The sequence below is a fragment of the Numida meleagris genome, unplaced genomic scaffold, assembly GCF_002078875.1.
Source record: "Numida meleagris isolate 19003 breed g44 Domestic line unplaced genomic scaffold, NumMel1.0 unplaced_Scaffold277, whole genome shotgun sequence".
Taxonomy (NCBI): Eukaryota; Metazoa; Chordata; class Aves; order Galliformes; family Numididae; genus Numida; species Numida meleagris.
The window spans coordinates 197,759-214,830 of record NW_018364533.1 but is presented as its reverse complement, the minus strand read 5'-3'; positions in this window follow the sequence as shown (position 1 = coordinate 214,830).

Sequence of the window (17,072 nt, the reverse complement as noted above, 5' to 3'; positions counted from 1 at the left end):
CCTGGACTTTTCAAGGTCACGTTTACACTTACAGCACCTACAGTATCCACAATGAAGCTCTCTGAGAGCAAAAAGAGGTTTGTTCTAAAAGCTAAAAAGCAGACCTTGCCCGCATTCTCCACCAATTAATTTTAACAGTTTATGGGTGTTCGGCCCGGTTCCGTGACAAATGGGGCGGGGGACACACGGACCCACTCCCTGGGAAAAGGAAAAGGGAAAAAAGGGTAGGGAGATGGGCCTGAGAACAAAACAGTGGCAACAATCTGAGGACAAACAAACTAATTTACTAAATAAAATATTGGAATGCAAAATAACACACTATAATACAATATAATTACAATTTAAGCTGATAAATCCAATACAATGAGAGAGAACGTCCAAAAATCAAGGTAGGCCTTACTCTAATACCGACGATAAGATGGCTGGGGAGTGAAATGCTGCCAGGATGAGAGATGGGCGGAAAGAGTGCAAGGTCTTGTGATCTGCGTGTTTTTATCTTTCCTTCTGACCGAAAAATGGTAACAGAGGAGCAAAGTCCCCTGGGGAATGTAGTAGTCCTTCTCTTCTGAGAACCAGGTACATACACTACATGATATTATGATGTGGAATACCAATAACCAAAAATCATAGAACCATGACAATGTTGATGGTATGGCAGTAGAGGATGAATCTTCCCACCAATATCTCATTAAATTTTGTTGGCATGTGACTGATGGTAGTAGAGGGGCAATTTGAGAAGATGGTATCTGCAGAAGTCCAAAATCCAAAGGACTTCTGAGAAGCTTTTTGTCCTGAAAAATCCAAGCATATCTGTTCTACTTCTATTCTTTATTCTACCTGTCTGTACCTTGTATTTTTCCTTTTCAGAAACTATTATTTATGATAATAGAAAGTTATATTATACTTTATTTTCTAAAAATCAAAATAGAACGAACATGGAAAGATAAAGTCAGAGGAAACATGACAGGTTTTGATCCCTGAGGTTATTACATGATGAGAGGTTCTTCTGAAAAGAAGTACCAGAAAGCAGTAGAATTTTCTCCAGGATAAAGTAACACTTGCTGCCAATTAGTAGCCTTTTGTATGAAATCTTTCATACTTTTGCAAACAAGTCAAACTCTGGGAGCCTACAAGGTCATATAAGGAGACTGTTATTACCTTCTAGGGCAACTCAGAGTCCTACTGAAAAATAAATTTATGCTATCTTTAGCCAAACAGTCATTTAAGTCTAAAGTTGCTTTCTTTCTTCCCTACAGTAAAAGATGTGAAGAAACAACAGAACTGTTGGAGAAAATATTTAATTGGTCACCTCCTCTGGAGACATATGGAAGCAGAAATTATACCATTTCCAGTGCTGTACATTTCACATTTGTTATGTTTGAGACACTTAACATACCACAATTTTATGAAGCCAGACTGAAACAAAAGGATTTTACTATGTTGACCCATAACATCTGTGGCAGAGGGGTTGCAACTTGATGAATCTTGGTGTCCTTTCCAACCCACAACATTCTACGACTGTATGATTGTATGACTGATCAGAGGCAGATGGTGGTGGCATGGCAGTAGAGGCTGAACCTTCCCACCAGCATCTCATTAAATTTTGTTATCACGTGGCAGATGGCAGTAAAGAAGCAGTCTGACAGAAAGGCATATCTGACATGAAAATTTGTGCGAAGCAAAGCTGTGTCGTTGAAATCCTCCACGCAGAAAAGGTTGCACCCATTCACATTCACTGATACTTGCTGAATGCTTATGAAGACCAAACAGCAGATGCTAATACAGTGAAGAAGATGGATGGTGCATTTCAGCAGTGGCAACAGCAGCATCAAAGACAAACTATGTTCCGGATGGCCATGTTCAGCTGTCATGCTACAAAATAACAGTGTCTCAATGAGCTCAAACATGCAAATCAATAGATTATGACCACGAAACTGTGTGCAGAGCGGGACAGCATCTTGAATATGAAAATTTTACAAATAAAGAATGGGTGAAAATACAGGATTGTAACAGGTGATGTTTTCCTGAATTAAGCCATAAAACAGTTCAATTCCTCAAATGCTGGCACCTCTTATTGGAGCATGGAGATGACATTTAGCAGCACAGCAATACATCTCCATGTGAAAAAATACCACCACAGAAGTGCCGGATAGCTGCTGGCAGAAATCCAAACAAAAAGAGAAGAAGAATGCCACACCTAATTTTTTTAATATTAAAGTTTTAAAGACGTGTTGGGTCCAACAGGGTGCTACTGAAAGCAGTTGTCTGTTGGGCATAAAGGCTGTGTAGGTGAAGGATATGCATTTCAAATTTTGAATAAAGTTTTTCTGCCCGTGGCAGGAACTAGATGGTACTACATGATATTTGAGTGGGTTTGGGACTGGATGATCTTTGAGGTACCTTCCAGCCCAACCCATTCTGTGATTCAATGCAACAATGTTGGAATATTGCCAATTTTGCACCAGATGAGTCACAGAGCAACAGAGAAAAACACCATACCGAAGTCTGTCAGGGCCAGTTGAACATATATGAGGCTGAAGGTGATAGTTTCCTGGATGGTATAATTATCAGTGATCCACATGGTGTCATCACTACAAGCCAGAGTCAGAGCAGCAGTACATGGAGTGGTGACAAGTGAATTCGCCATTGAATGGAAAATGCTCAAGACACAGATCTTAGCAGGCAAAGTGATGCGCGCTGTCTTTTGGGATAGGAAAGGGGTGATTCTTCAGGATTTCCTGGGGCCTGGACAAACTATCAACTGCAACAGCTACATTGTGACATTGCCTAAGCTGAAGGCTTGAACTTCCAGAGTCAGGACAGAAAAGAAGATGACCTTTCTTCTGCAACACAATATCGTCAGGCCCCACCTCAATTTGAAGACTGTGGAGCACATTGCCTTCTGACTTCCAACTTATTAGGCCAATAGAAGGTGGACTGTATGGACAACAATTTCCTAGCAATGGCACTGTCATAGATGCTGTGAAACAGTGGGTCACCTCTGCTGGTGAAGATTTTTATAAGCGTTGCATGCAGGCTCTTGTTCACCACTAGTAAAAATGCATACTTAATGGTTGTGACTATGCTGAAACATAGTGTTTTATAGCTGAGAATTTGCTCTATCAAATAGTATTATTGTGCTTTTTGTATATGTTTTATTTTCCATGGAAGTAAATAGGAGACTTTACTTTCAGAGCAACCTACATACATATACTTAGTCTTGAGTGGGATAGCCTGCACAGCAATGGGCGATAGTCTTGTAGTTGTTGATGAGACTATGCAGTAAAGATAAATAACAGGAGATAATAGAAGACCTGAAGGACAGAAGCCAGTAAAATACAAGCACAAAGCTAAGTGGAAGATAAGGTATATAAAACACAAAATGTTAGAAATATTCATGGATGAAAATTCAGAGTTTTTGTAGTTGTGTGTGTGTTTGTTTTTCCAGAGGAAGGAAATCATAGAACAGTTCCTTTTTCATACTCTTGGAGACTTACAAAAGACTTAATAAATTCCATAGGGAATTTTCTATTGAAAGCAATGGAGTTTGAAATAAAACACTGATTTTTTTTCCAGTTATGTACCATGAAAATTCCAAAATAGCATTAAATTCCAGTCTTCTGCATATAATGTACAGTTTGTTACATACAATAAGAACAAACAAATATCAGAACTTCCAGCAAGATTCACAAGTTCAATAAACATCTCAAATCCTAACTTCTTTCTTTTGTACTTTACTGTGGGGAGAGATGTAACAACAAGGAGCTCAAAAGACTGGTAGATCTTATCACTATGAGTCCTTGGGAGTCTGGAGACAGGGCTAAAGTGTAAACAGAATGCTCCTGTAGTATCCACAGCTAATGTGGTCACTTCTTGGACAATTAGAGAACCCTTTGTTTGTTATCTATGTTGTTGTGAAGAACTTAAGGACAATTAACCGTGAGTGGATTTACTGCTTACAAGTGGAGGATATATATAAGACGTCAAACAATGTATTAAGCCTAAATTACCAATCTAAGTTTCTTAGAATAAAATTTACAGTAGTTCATATTAGCAATGGAATCAAAAACTTTTTGATAGCTTCTTGACATAAAGGGTCATATAGTGCTCTGTACATAGTATTTTATTCTCCCAGGCCTCTTTATGACTTTTTTCCCATCTTTTTTTTTTTGCAATTAAGGTGCTAAGTAGGTTAGGATTTATTTTGTGTAACTCACCAGTTATCACAGAATCGTAGTGATTGGAAAGCATCTCTAGATATCATTGAGTCCAGTCCTCCTGCTAATGCAAGTTACCTAGAGTAGACTGCACAGGAAAACATCCAGGCAGGTTCTGAATATCTCCAGAGAAGAAAACTTCACAACTTTTCTGGACAGCCTGTCCCAGTGCTCTACCATCCTCAGATAAAGAAATTCTTTCTCATGTTCAGATGGAACTTCCTATGTTCCAGTTTGAGCCCATTGCCCCTTGTCCTGTTACTTTTCACCATCGACAATAACCTGGTCCAATCCAGTTGACATTTGCCTTTTCGACATTTTTAAGCATTGATAAGATCCTCTCTCAGTCTTCTTCAGCATCTTCATCTTCAAGTGCTCTTCAATGAGATTGATGACAGGCTCAAGTACACCCTCAGCAAGTTCGCTGATGACACCAAGCTGAGTGGTGTGGTTGACACATTAGAAGGAAGTGAAGCCATCCAGGGGGACCTCAACAAACTTGAAAGGTGGTCCTGTGTGAACCTAATGAAGTTCAACATAGCAAAGTGCAAGGTTTTGCACTTCGGCTGGAGTAACCCCAGATACATATACAGACTGGGAGAAGAACTCCTTGACAGTAGTCCTGCGGAGAAGGACCTGGCAGTCCTGGTGGATGAAAAACTGAACATGAGCCAGCAGTGTCCTCTTGCAGCTCAGAAGGCTAATGGTATTCTGGGTTCCAACAGAAGAGGGGTGGCCAGCAGGGACAGGGAGGTGACTGTTCCTCTCTACTCTGCATCCAGGTCTGAGGTCCCCAACACAGGAAAGATGTGGAGCTGTTGGAGAGGATCCAGAGGAGGGACATAAAGATTATTAGAGGGCTGGAGCACCTCCCCTATGAAGAGAGGCTGAGGGAGCTGGGCTTGTTCAGCCTGGAGAAGAGAAGGCTGCAAGGAGACCTCACTGTAGCCTTCCAGTTTTTAAAGGGGGACTATAAAAAGCAGGGGATTCAACTTTTAACTCAGATGGATAGTGATTGGACAAGGGGGATTGGTTTTAAGCTCAAGGAGGGAAGGTTTAGATTGGATGTCAGGGGGAAATTCTTCACAGAGAGAGTAGTGAGGTGCTGGAAGATGCTGCCCAAAGAGACTGTGGATGCCCCATCCCTGAAGGTGCTTAAGACCAGGTTGGATGGAGCCCTGGGAAGCCTGGTCTAGTACCAGATCTGGATCATACTTCAGGCTGAATAGTCCCAGGTCTCCCAGAGAGACATTCCGGGCTCCTCATCATCTTTTTAGCCATTTTCTTTTTAGAACATTTTCCAGTAGTTCCTCACCTTTCCTGAACTGGGGAATCAAAACTAGCTTATTAAATTAGAAGACAGTAAGAAAATGTTATGAGCTCTCTATGTAATTTAAAGAATTTACATGTTATAAGTATTACTTCAGTGATTCTGACAAAGAATAAGATTTTGGAAAGTATAGAAATTTGCCATCTCTATACAAGTACAAAACATTATTCAGAAGGAAATTAGAATTACTTTATAGTTTTTTTTTTCAAAGCATTTAAAATTTTATTGTTAGCAGTTAGTAGAAAGCCCTATCAATTGATTACTAATTAGAAAAGAACATGGTTTCACTTCATTGTGACTTACATTTTGACAATGCAAAGCAAGGGGTTCAACACTGAAGACAGACAAGCCTGTTTACTAGACACTGAAAGGACAAAAATTGTTTAGCCTTGTATGAATTTGAAAGCAGATCTCAGTAGGTGGAGAAAATTGCCCTTGAGCACAGAGTCACTAGCAGGATATGGATAGACATAAAGCCAAGTTAGTTACAAATCAGTCTACTTTTTTTATACAAAGTTCTGAGGAAGGAAGGCTGAGATGAAAATGCAGAAAAAAAATCATGAGGAGAAGACAAGCTATAAGAAGATGGTAGCTAAAGATAATAAAAAACATTATTTGAATAAGTTGAGCCAGGATGACTAATTGGATGGTCTGTAGAAATGCTAATTTATTGCAGGAAGATTTTCATGGATATCAGTTGAAAGATTTTCAGTTACATAATTCTCCCAGGTCTTAGCAGTATTTCTGTTTGCTGCAAGAAAATACAAATGAGCACCAAGGACTTCTTGCACTTATATTCTGTTTCATAATTGGCTTTTGTGACTGTGCCTATAATCAGTATCTTCAATAATTACCGCTTTTGTCCATGAAATCTCCCTTTTTTTAAAATCTTATTCCTGTCATATGATATATTAGTTTTAAAGATGTTAATTTAGCGATATATCTCTTTGTGTTCTCTTTCAATATGTATAAAAGTACAAGTATGACAGACAGTTGCACACAGTGTTGAAAGCCAGTTCAGTTTTTGTACCTGTATTAAAAACGTCAGTGATAGAAAAGATTTGTTACAACATAAATGTCTTTAATTTAGAAAGATGAAATAGAAATATCAGAGATTGCAATCCTGAAAGTGACTATTTTTAGTAAACTATAATTCCATCAATATGTATGCTATCTTGCTATTTCTGTTTCACAGAATCACAGAATGCTAAGTTTGGAAGAGACCACTGAAGGTCATCCAGTCCAACACTTCTTCTCAAACAGGGACACCTAGAACAAAGTGTAGCGGACCATGTGCAAGCAGCTTTTGAAGTTCCCCAAGGGATTAGACTCCACAACATTTATGGGCAACCTGTTCTGGTTTTGTCACCCACACAATGAAGGAATGTTTCCTAATGTTTATAACAGAACCTCTTGTGTTCTGTCTCCTGTCCACTGACTCACCACTGGGCACCACTGAAAAGAGACTGGCTCCATCTTCATTGTAGCCTCCCTTCAGGTATATATAGACATTGATACTGCCCCCCTGAGTATACTCTTCTCCAGTATGAACAGTCCCAAATATATTAGCATCTCCTCATAGGAGAGGTGATTCCAGTCACTTGGTCATCTTGGTAACCCTATATTGGAATCTTTCCAGTATGTCTAGGTCTGTCTGGTAAGGGTGAAGTTGGGGGAAGGGGGGTGGGCAGGGAAGAACAGGAACAGTAATGAGTAAAGGGGAAGGAAGAATCACTTTTTACCTGCTGGTGATTCTTTGCCTAAATCAGAGATTAGCCCTCCTGGAAGCAAGAACACGTCGTTGACTCATGTTCACCTTGGTGTCTGCCAGGAGCCTTATGTCCTTTTCTGCAGAGCTGCTTTCCACTCAAGTGACCCCCAGAATCTCCTGGTGCCTGGGGCTATTCTTACCTAGGTGCAGGACTCCGTACTTCTACTTGTTGAACTTCATGAGATTTTAGTCACTGCAACCTGTCAAAGTCTCCCTGGATGGCTATATAGCCCTTTTTTGAGTCAACCACGATTCTCTAAGTTCCATGTAATTCACTAATTTTCTGAGGTTGCACTCTACTCCATCATTCAGACTGTTAAGGAGGATGCTATGCAAGACTTGACCCAGTATTGATCCTTGGGGGATTTCTCTCATTACTGGCCTCCAGCTAGCATTTGCAACAATTTGGTTTATCATAGTTAAAAGTGTTCAATCAATTTATTGTTTCAAGTGTTTGTTGTTGTTCTTGTTGTTGCTTTGGTTTGTTGTTTCATTGTTGTTGTTTGGTTTTGGGTTTTTTTTGCCTTTCTTTGCTTCCCAGATGTTGTTTCACTAAAATCTTTCCCCCTTGACAGTATCCTAATATTTGCTTCTGAAGTAGTAAATCTAATCTTTTGTGCAGACTGTTCTCTGTTTTTTGTGTCTCAAAACTGCGAGAAACGAATCTTACATCTTTTCATGTCTAGAGATATTGAGTCATTCGTACTGGCAGAACTAAAGTATCCAGTCATGATAAGAATCATAAAGCAGTGTATTAATTTGTTGTTATCTCTGATAATAGTAAGATTATCCTGAGAAGAAAAGGAATTGATTATTCAGAAGTGTCTTTCTAAACTAAATTATTCAAGTAAAGAGGCAGATGTTTTGAATCAAGATACTCTCATTAAGTAAAATGCTAAATTTATTGAAAAACATTTAGGTCACGGCAAGAAACAGACATTAATTATTTTCTAAGCTAACACATATCTGTACAAGCTTTCAATGTTTGACTTTGAATTTTACAATTATTTTTACTTACAGAATGTGATACTGAAAACACTACTATTTTTGGGTAGCATTAGCCTTATCAGATGGAATTATAAGTTGTGTTTTCTCTCCAAAATGACTTTTGTGCTAACATCTTTGTGAAATACAGAATTTCAATACAATGGATTTATGCATCAATGGCATGATGTATATTATTTAAATGTTTAATATATCCCCTGTTATGTCCAATAGACTACACAATTTGTTCTTTTTTGTACACCTGATGCATACACATATTACTGTGTATTCATGTTTGCTACAATTTATTAGTCATATTACAATATCCTTATCATTTTTTTAGTAAGGATGACTTCAAGAAATAATAACCTTATAAATATTTCCTGGATTTATTAGCATTCCATATAATTACACCATGCAGCAGGCTATAGTGAGTAGAGGCACAGTGCACTGTGGAGCTGTACTTTCTGGTCCTGTGTTCTCTAGGAGTCTCATGTGAGTTCTGACTCTCTAAGAAGAACTACTGTTCCCAAGAACCTCTGCTGTTCCCAATGTGATCTCTGATTCCAGGTGAAAGGGGCGAAGATCCCCCTAGACTCCAGTAGTGCAGGGAACAAACAGCATAGTTGCAGCCCTCCTCTCTCTCCCATTTTACTTGATTTATTAATTGTAACTCTTTTTCTTATTATTTTCTTACATTCTTTTGCCATTTGTAGTAAATTTGTTATCTGTCCTTATCTTCAGTGAGTCATTTTTCTTTCCATCTCCCCAAAAGAGGAATGGGACGGTAAAGGGGGGACTTTTATCCCCCTCTTTTCCCTGTTGGACTTGAAACTGCATCAACCCCTTATATGCTACTTGCTTGTCTCTTCTTTATATAGTTACATACATAAACACAGATCTTGATTTTCTGACTCTGTATTCAATCTCTGATGATTGTCAGTAAGCTTAAATTCTTGCTGTCATTTTTCCTTTCTCCTCCTACTGTATATTCTCAGAACTACCCAGGTCTCTTTAAATTAACAACTGGAAAGCCCTAGCTTCCTACCTTTCAGTTTTCACTGTTTCAAAGAAGCAAAAATAGATGGTGGAAAAAAAAAAACAGCAAAGATGTGCCCTAGTCACATTACAAAGAGCCTCCTTTTTAGGTCAAGCTCAGTTGTCCAATGAATCTGCATAGAATTTTCAGCCTAGAGGAAAGTTATTCTCTCACACAACTTATAAAATCTCAATAGCATTTGACTGCTAGCAATCTGACAGGTCTATTCCTGAGACACTGCCAGAATACCAGTAAATGATGTTAAGGATTGGAATTTTTCATCTGTCATTATTATCCCTTTTCTGATAACCCCATGGAAGTTCAAAACAGACAAAAAATTCACTCCAGGCATAAATAAAAATTCAGGTGATAGTATTAAGGTAATAAGCGAAGTACAAACAAAAACCTAAATGCTGAAAGAACAAGATATGAGAGAGAATATTAAATATTTTTTCAATAACTTCATTAAAAAAAGCTTAGGTCCCTCATTTAAAAGGCATTTTTTTTCCACAGGAATTAATTCTACATTCTAATGGGATGTTACAAACATATTAATAACATCTGCTTGTTAAAATCTACATCTCCAGATCACTTATATTAAACATATTAATTCATGCACTGCAGGGATCTACATTCTGTGCTTTAATTTGCTAAGAAAATGTGCAAATCCTGTTTAATCACTGTACAGGTTCATTTTTCTACTCTCATTGGAGTGGAAAACAGTGATATAAAAGAAAAAAAAAACTAACAAACAAAACAAAACTAAAAATCTCCTTCAAACAATGAAAACTATATATAAATGGTTACATTTAACATCTACTTTCAGAAATTACTAACTTATTTTAAATGGAATGGTGACAATATTTAATGAGGGAAAATAATGGAAAGCAGCTCAGGAGGAAAAAAAAATTTATTCCTTCCCCTCTTTCTGACAAAGGGCTTCTGAATACCTAACTGACATTTAAAAGTAGATCTGACGATGCACTTGCAACAAATCCAAATCCAATTCATGCAATATATACAGAATATATAAAAAGAAATACAGAAGCAAAACAGTAACAGGACAGTAGGCATAGCTTTCAACAAATGTTTCTCCAGAGTCACTCCAGAACTGTGAGGGAAGAATTCAGAAATTACCTAGTTACATAAAAGTGGTGTAACATCTCAATGACAAGAAAATGGGAATCCTGTACGAAAACAGGAAATCTGCTTATTTTTTAAATAAAATAATAATAATAAAACAAAAAAAAAACCCAAAGGATAAAAAAATGCAAGATGATTAGCTATAACTGCAAGCTGGCAATCTGGACTAGCAAGCTAGAATCCTAACACATATAGACTCTAAAAATCAAAAAGCTTGAACAAAGGAATAATGTTTCAATATAAGTCAAAGGTACACGATGTTTGTTAGAGACAAAGGTAAGCAGACGTAGGACTGCTGATCTTGTTCTGCATCTTCCAAAAATCTTGCAAAAATCAGGTAAAAAAACCATAATGAAGTACAACACCGAATTAAGTATCAGGCTCTCATCACTGACTGCATTGCTATGTTGACCAATAATGTCAAATGATCATACTGTTGTTTATATGCTGTACTTTTCTTTCAGTGTATTAGTGGATTTACTGTATATCAATGGATTTACATCTCCTAAAGATACATCAGCAAAACATAATTTCTTCTAAAGACTTTTTTTTGCTTCACCATTCAGTTTTTCTGCATTTGTTTTTTCTTAAAAAAGGAGAAATATTTTCTTTCTATAAGATCATCAGACTCACGTGGACTCTCTCAGATTTTTATTGCCTACCTCAGTTGGTAATCAGAAAGTAGATGTCAGTGAAACTTTCTCATTTCAGTTTATGCTCTGACGGTTGACCAAGTGTGTATAAATTTTCTGTCAAATTCCTGTGACACTACCACCATTACAGATTACAAAGCATTACAGATACTTTACTGACCCCAAAGTAAGTGAAAAAATCCCATAATAACATCACTTACCTTAACTTAAGACAGTCAAATTTCTGTCTAGAAGACTGTTTACCAGCTCCTTGGAAAATTCAAGGACATTCTTCCTTTGGTAAACAGATCTTCTCTGTTATTTGTATATGGAAGATCTCTAAAAACTTAACAAGAATACAGATCCACTTCCTGGGTTCATTTGAATAAAAATTTTACATGTATCTCACCCAGTCCTGTTTGAAGCAGATCATTAAAATCCTAAATAAGACCATTTTTCAAAAGGGGATCCAAAAGGCTTTCAGAAAATTCTTCTGGTGCATGGAGATGGTAAGAAGCAACTTGAAGGACCATATATTCCATCTGAATATGAGATTTTCACAGCTAATCACAGTGAATAAGTTACTATTTTTTCAAGCATCAGTGATATTTTTTTCAAAGCCAATATTTATTACCAGGGTTACACAGGGCAAAAAATTGTTCCAGGCCTACTCAAATGTTTTTTACTAAACAAAGTCTAGAGGATTAGGAAAGGCCCAAGATCACATGTCAACACTATGCAATTAAGGTGAGGAATATGAGTGGAGAATTTCCTATACATCTTGTAATTGCTTGAGTGTTACGTTAAAAAAAGTAATGTACTATTTCTAAACTTACATAGATTATTTTTGGAATTACCTTATATCTTAGAATTTTTAGAATTACTTGGAAATATCAAGTGACATCAATTACAACAATGTTAATACAGTTTCCAAAAACTATCCCCCTTACTTTGATAGCATTCCAATGGTATTTATTCAGTGTGAAATGTTTCTTTGCCCAAAGAGCCTTTTGAGAAGAAGCTGCAAAATCAATAAAAAAGATTTTCACAACCATAATACATTTTTATTAATCCTATTTGGATATATTTGTGTATAATTAGAGATAATTTGATAAAATTAGAAAAAAACTCTGAAATTTCTCATATTGTCTGAACTTCAGCCCCCTTTAATTTTCTTTTCAGGAATTTTCTTCATCTTTCTACACTTAAAATCTCTTTATGCTACAAATATTATACCTTCCAGTATGAGAACTACTTTATTTCTGTTACTCAAAAGTAGTTGGAAAAAAAATGTTTAGGGTTTTAGATGGAAAACATGGGAAATGCAGAATGGAAAGAAAAATATTTCTAACTACTACGTTCCAGCTTAGTGCAATTTAAGTGTCAGAACACTAATGCAATTATATTACCATAGCAATAGTGCTAATAGCCAGATAGGGTAATCTGGACAAAAATCCAGATCAGAATTTTCAAAATTTGGAATTGTGTCAGAGTAGAACTGAAATGGTTTAGACGAAGATCAGTGGAAGCTTATTCTTTTAAAAAATCTTAACAATTCTCATTCTGGCTTAGAATGTCACAGCTTTTCACAAAATGACTAGCAGTCTGTCCTGAGCTTCACCTAGCAATTCTAGCTATAGAAGGTGGAGATTTTTGTTAGGGTTCCTTTGGATAGTGATCCAATGACTGTATTCTTGTCAGAGACTTCCACAGTGTTTTTAATTGTCTATATATTTGCCATTTACATTTTGGTATGATTTTAGGGCAGTCTTAAGATTTTAAGCAAATAGCTGTTTTTTACTTTAATAGTTGTGTCATTTGTATCATAACTTGTTAGCTTTATCTTGGCGGCAGAAAAAGACAAACGTCTATAAAACAAGACTAAAATAACAGTATAGAATTTGCAGAATGTAGGTAGATACATTAGAAACATGCAAGAATTCTAACAGCCATGTCCAGTAATTTTATCATTGATGTGATTTAATCACTGTTAGTTTTACACAGAAATCATTTTCACTTATAAGTTATCTACTTGAGCTATTCTTAACCAAATTATTTAATTGATGTATAATTTACTAAAAATATTTGATGATTTTTCTTATATAAATTGCTTTAGATGTTTCTCTAAAACCCCCCTCTGTATACCATCATATTTTAATTTTCATAGGATCATCAAATTGTTTGGGTCAGAAGGGACAATTTTTTCTATTAAGTTCTCATTTGCTTTCAGTGGGAAAGCTTAAGGTTTGCTTTTTTCTCATCTACAAAACCAATGGCCCAGGTTTTATCAGACTTTATCAAATAAGATATAACTATATAAATGAAAAAAATAAAAAATCATAGACTCATTTGAGTTGGAACGGACTGTTAAGGGTCATCCAGTTCAACTCCCCTGTAATGAACAGGGACGTCTGCAGCTAAATCAGGTTGCTCAGAGCTTGGTCCAACATGGCCATGAAATTCTCCAAGGATATGACATCCACTACCTCCCTAGGCAATGTATGCCAGTGCCTCACTACCCTTATTGTAAAAAAATTCTTCCTTATATCCTAGCTAAATCTCCTCTTTTTTTAGTTTGAAACCATTCCCCCTTGTCCTATCACTACGGATCCTGCTAAAGACTCTGTCCCCTTCTTCCTTACAGTGCCCCTTTTGATACTGAAAGGCTGCTATCAGATCTTTCTGGAGTCTTCTCTTCTTTAGGAGAAGCAGCCCCAGCTCACTCAGCCTGTACTTGCAGGGGAGGTTTTCAACCCCTTGGAGCATCCGCTGGATGCTCTCTAACAGGTCTATGTCTCTCCTGTACTGAGGACTCCACACCTGGATGCACTACTCTAGGTGATGTCTCACTAGTGCAGAGTATAGGGGCAGGACCACCTCTCTCAATCTGATGACCACAATACTTTTGATGCAGCCAAGGTTACAGTTGGCTTTCTGGGCTGCGAGGGCACATTGCTGGCTCATGTCCAGCTTACCATCCACTAGTACCCCCAAGCCATTTTCTGCAGGGCTGTACTCTATCCTTCTGTCTCCCAGATTGCATTGATAGTCAGGGTTGCTGTAATACAGGTGCAAATCCTTGCAGTTGGCTTTGTTGAATCTCATGAGGTTCACCTGGGCTCATTGCTCATGCCTGTCTAGGTCACTGAATTGTTTCTCAATCCTCAGGCATGTGGACCGCACCATGCAGCTTGTTGTCAGTCACAAATTTGCTGAGCATATACTTGATCTCACTGTCAATATCACTGATAAAGGTATTGAAAAACATCAGTCCCAGTACTAACCCCTGAGGGGCACCACTCATCACTGTTCTCCATCTGATTTTCCAATCATTTTTATAAAACTTTTTCACTGATTACACTGGCATATAATTTCAGCAGACGGAAATTAAGACTATAATGTCTGTTTAAATGATAACTCAGTAGCCCACTAAAGAAAAAATTTCAGGTTCACCAATTTCTATCGATTTTATTCTCAATTTGCTTAACTGCTGTTTAACCATGGACAACAGCAAAAATATACTTGCTGCTGGTGTTACTACTGCATAATCAGGAGTAAGAAAGGGGCAATATATTTACTGAGAGAATTTACATGACTAGCAACAGAATAGTTTTACTTCTACCAATAGAATTATGCAAACTTACTGCTCCAAGTTGTTTGTGCATCTTAAATTCCATTCTTGTTATTTGTGCATTTTTATGAGGCCTATTTTATATGTGGATGAACTGAGGGTCTGAATGGGTTAGCAATTTGCCTGAGGTCAAAAAACTCTCAGTACTATAGTTTCAAAATGAAAACAAAACAAAATAATTAACAAACAAACAAACAAACAAAAAACCAAAAGAAACAAAACAAAACAAAAAAAAACACATCAAGCTACCATTCTCTTCTCTCTTTTCTCTTTTCTTTTCTCTCTCTTTCTCAGAGAGAGACATCTAAAATTACTTACCAAGAAGGAACATCTACAAAATCAATTTCTTAACAGGAAATCTAGGTACATAGAAGGCAATACCTACTTCTGAACTGACCTGTTTTTAAGACATTTAGAAGCAGTTTGTCTTTATGTCCATTAGTCAATACTACACAAGAGAGCAGAAGCTACTACAGGTGAGAGAAGAACTGGGAAAGAACTTAGGAAAGAAGAAGTAAAATCACATTAAGTGTTGAGAAAGCAGACAATATGGGAATTTTCTGAACAATATGAAAGAAAGTTTACATAACAACAGGTTTGAATGAGTTATGCAAGGAGTTTCACTGCAGAAAGCTTGAACATGTTTTCCTATTCACATCTACACAGAATCAATCTCGCCTACCTGTCCTCAGTCCAATCTATATTAGGATGATTAAATCTGATCAATTATGATGAAAAAGTGAGAGATGCATTTTAGAAGTCCTCTAAACACAGATGATTGCAAGTGAAGTTTTTTAGTGATGAAAAGCCACACAGAGATGCCAAAGGAAAGCTTTATATCTGGGCAGGATTTAGGTTGTTTGGATGTCACTTTCAATGTTAAAAAGCAGAATTAAATAGGACATACCAGCAAAGGAGTTTGCTGTTTGATTCCTGCTTAAGAATATTTTTCTTTTCAAAATTGAAGAACTTTATACCAGGGTTCCTTAGATAAGCTTACTGTATATCAGACTGAGATTGAAGTTTCAGAATTTGCTGAGAACGTGCACAATACTAATTGCATCCTGATTCCTTCCCGCTTGTTTCAAGCTCATGTTTTCAGTTACTTCTGTCCAGAATATGGCTATTTGATTTTCTCATACTGTCATGAAATTATCCATTTAAGTAGTCTCTTCAACCTTCAATCATTTCATTATTTTTAATTCCAAAGTGCCTTTTTTTTGTGCTTTAGTAGACTAACTCTTGAATGCTGTACAATGTAGCTATCTTATTAAGTCTTCTATCAGTCGTACTCCAGATTCTCACCAAGTTCTACAATAATCACTGTTTGAATTGTTCTTTCTCTGTCATGGTTCTATGATTTTTGTTATCGATATTCCACATCATAACATCATGTAAAGCACTGGGAGTTAAAGTGCTCCAGTTCTGTGGACTGCCAATTTTCTGGGTACCTGGTTCTCAGAAGAACTACATAACGCACATGACTTTGCTTTCAGAAGGAAGGATAAAACTCTTCGCAAGTCACGAGGCTCTCTCTTTTCACTGCCTGGCAGTAACTGTGTGCTCCTCAGCCATTTCACCTTCAGTTTAGAGCAAGGCCTTCGGTTTCAGACACACTCTCTCTCTTATTTTATTTGATTTATTAGCCTCAGTTCCAATTATATTGTATTATATTGTGTTATCTTGCATTCTGCTAACATATTTAGTATATTAACTTTCCTCCTCAGATAGTTGTTGCTGTTCTGTTTTTAAGCCCATCTCCCATCTCTCTACCCTTCCCCCTCTCCACCTTTTCCCTTTCCCAGGGCATGGGCCTATGGGTCCCCTGCCCCGTTAGTCACAGAACCAGGCCAAACTGGCTCATGAACCATCAACCTCCCCCCTTCCCCTTTTTCAGTCTGGTGGGCCTGTGGGCCTGTTATCCCCCTGTCATGGACACAGCTAGATGTAGAGGTAACTCTGTGAGTCTCACTCTTCATTCATCATCTGTGAATAAGACAATAATTAGAAGTGCAAATTATTCCAAAGATAAATCGATCTTCTATTTCTGTTTGTTATCTTCATCAAACCACCTGATATTCTTCATACTTGAAGGTTCTAATCTCTTCCATATCTCCTATATTTAATTTGTAGATCTAACACATTCAGTGTTTGATGTACAGTTCACATCTTTCATTACTTTCCTTTTCCTGTGGTATATCATTCTATTTGTGCAAAGAGAGATCTGTGTGTACAATTGTCTTTGTTTTGTCTTCTCATTTGCTCCATGTTTATCTAGTAGTTGGGATTAAAATTATCCATGATCTAACAGACTTCAACACCATC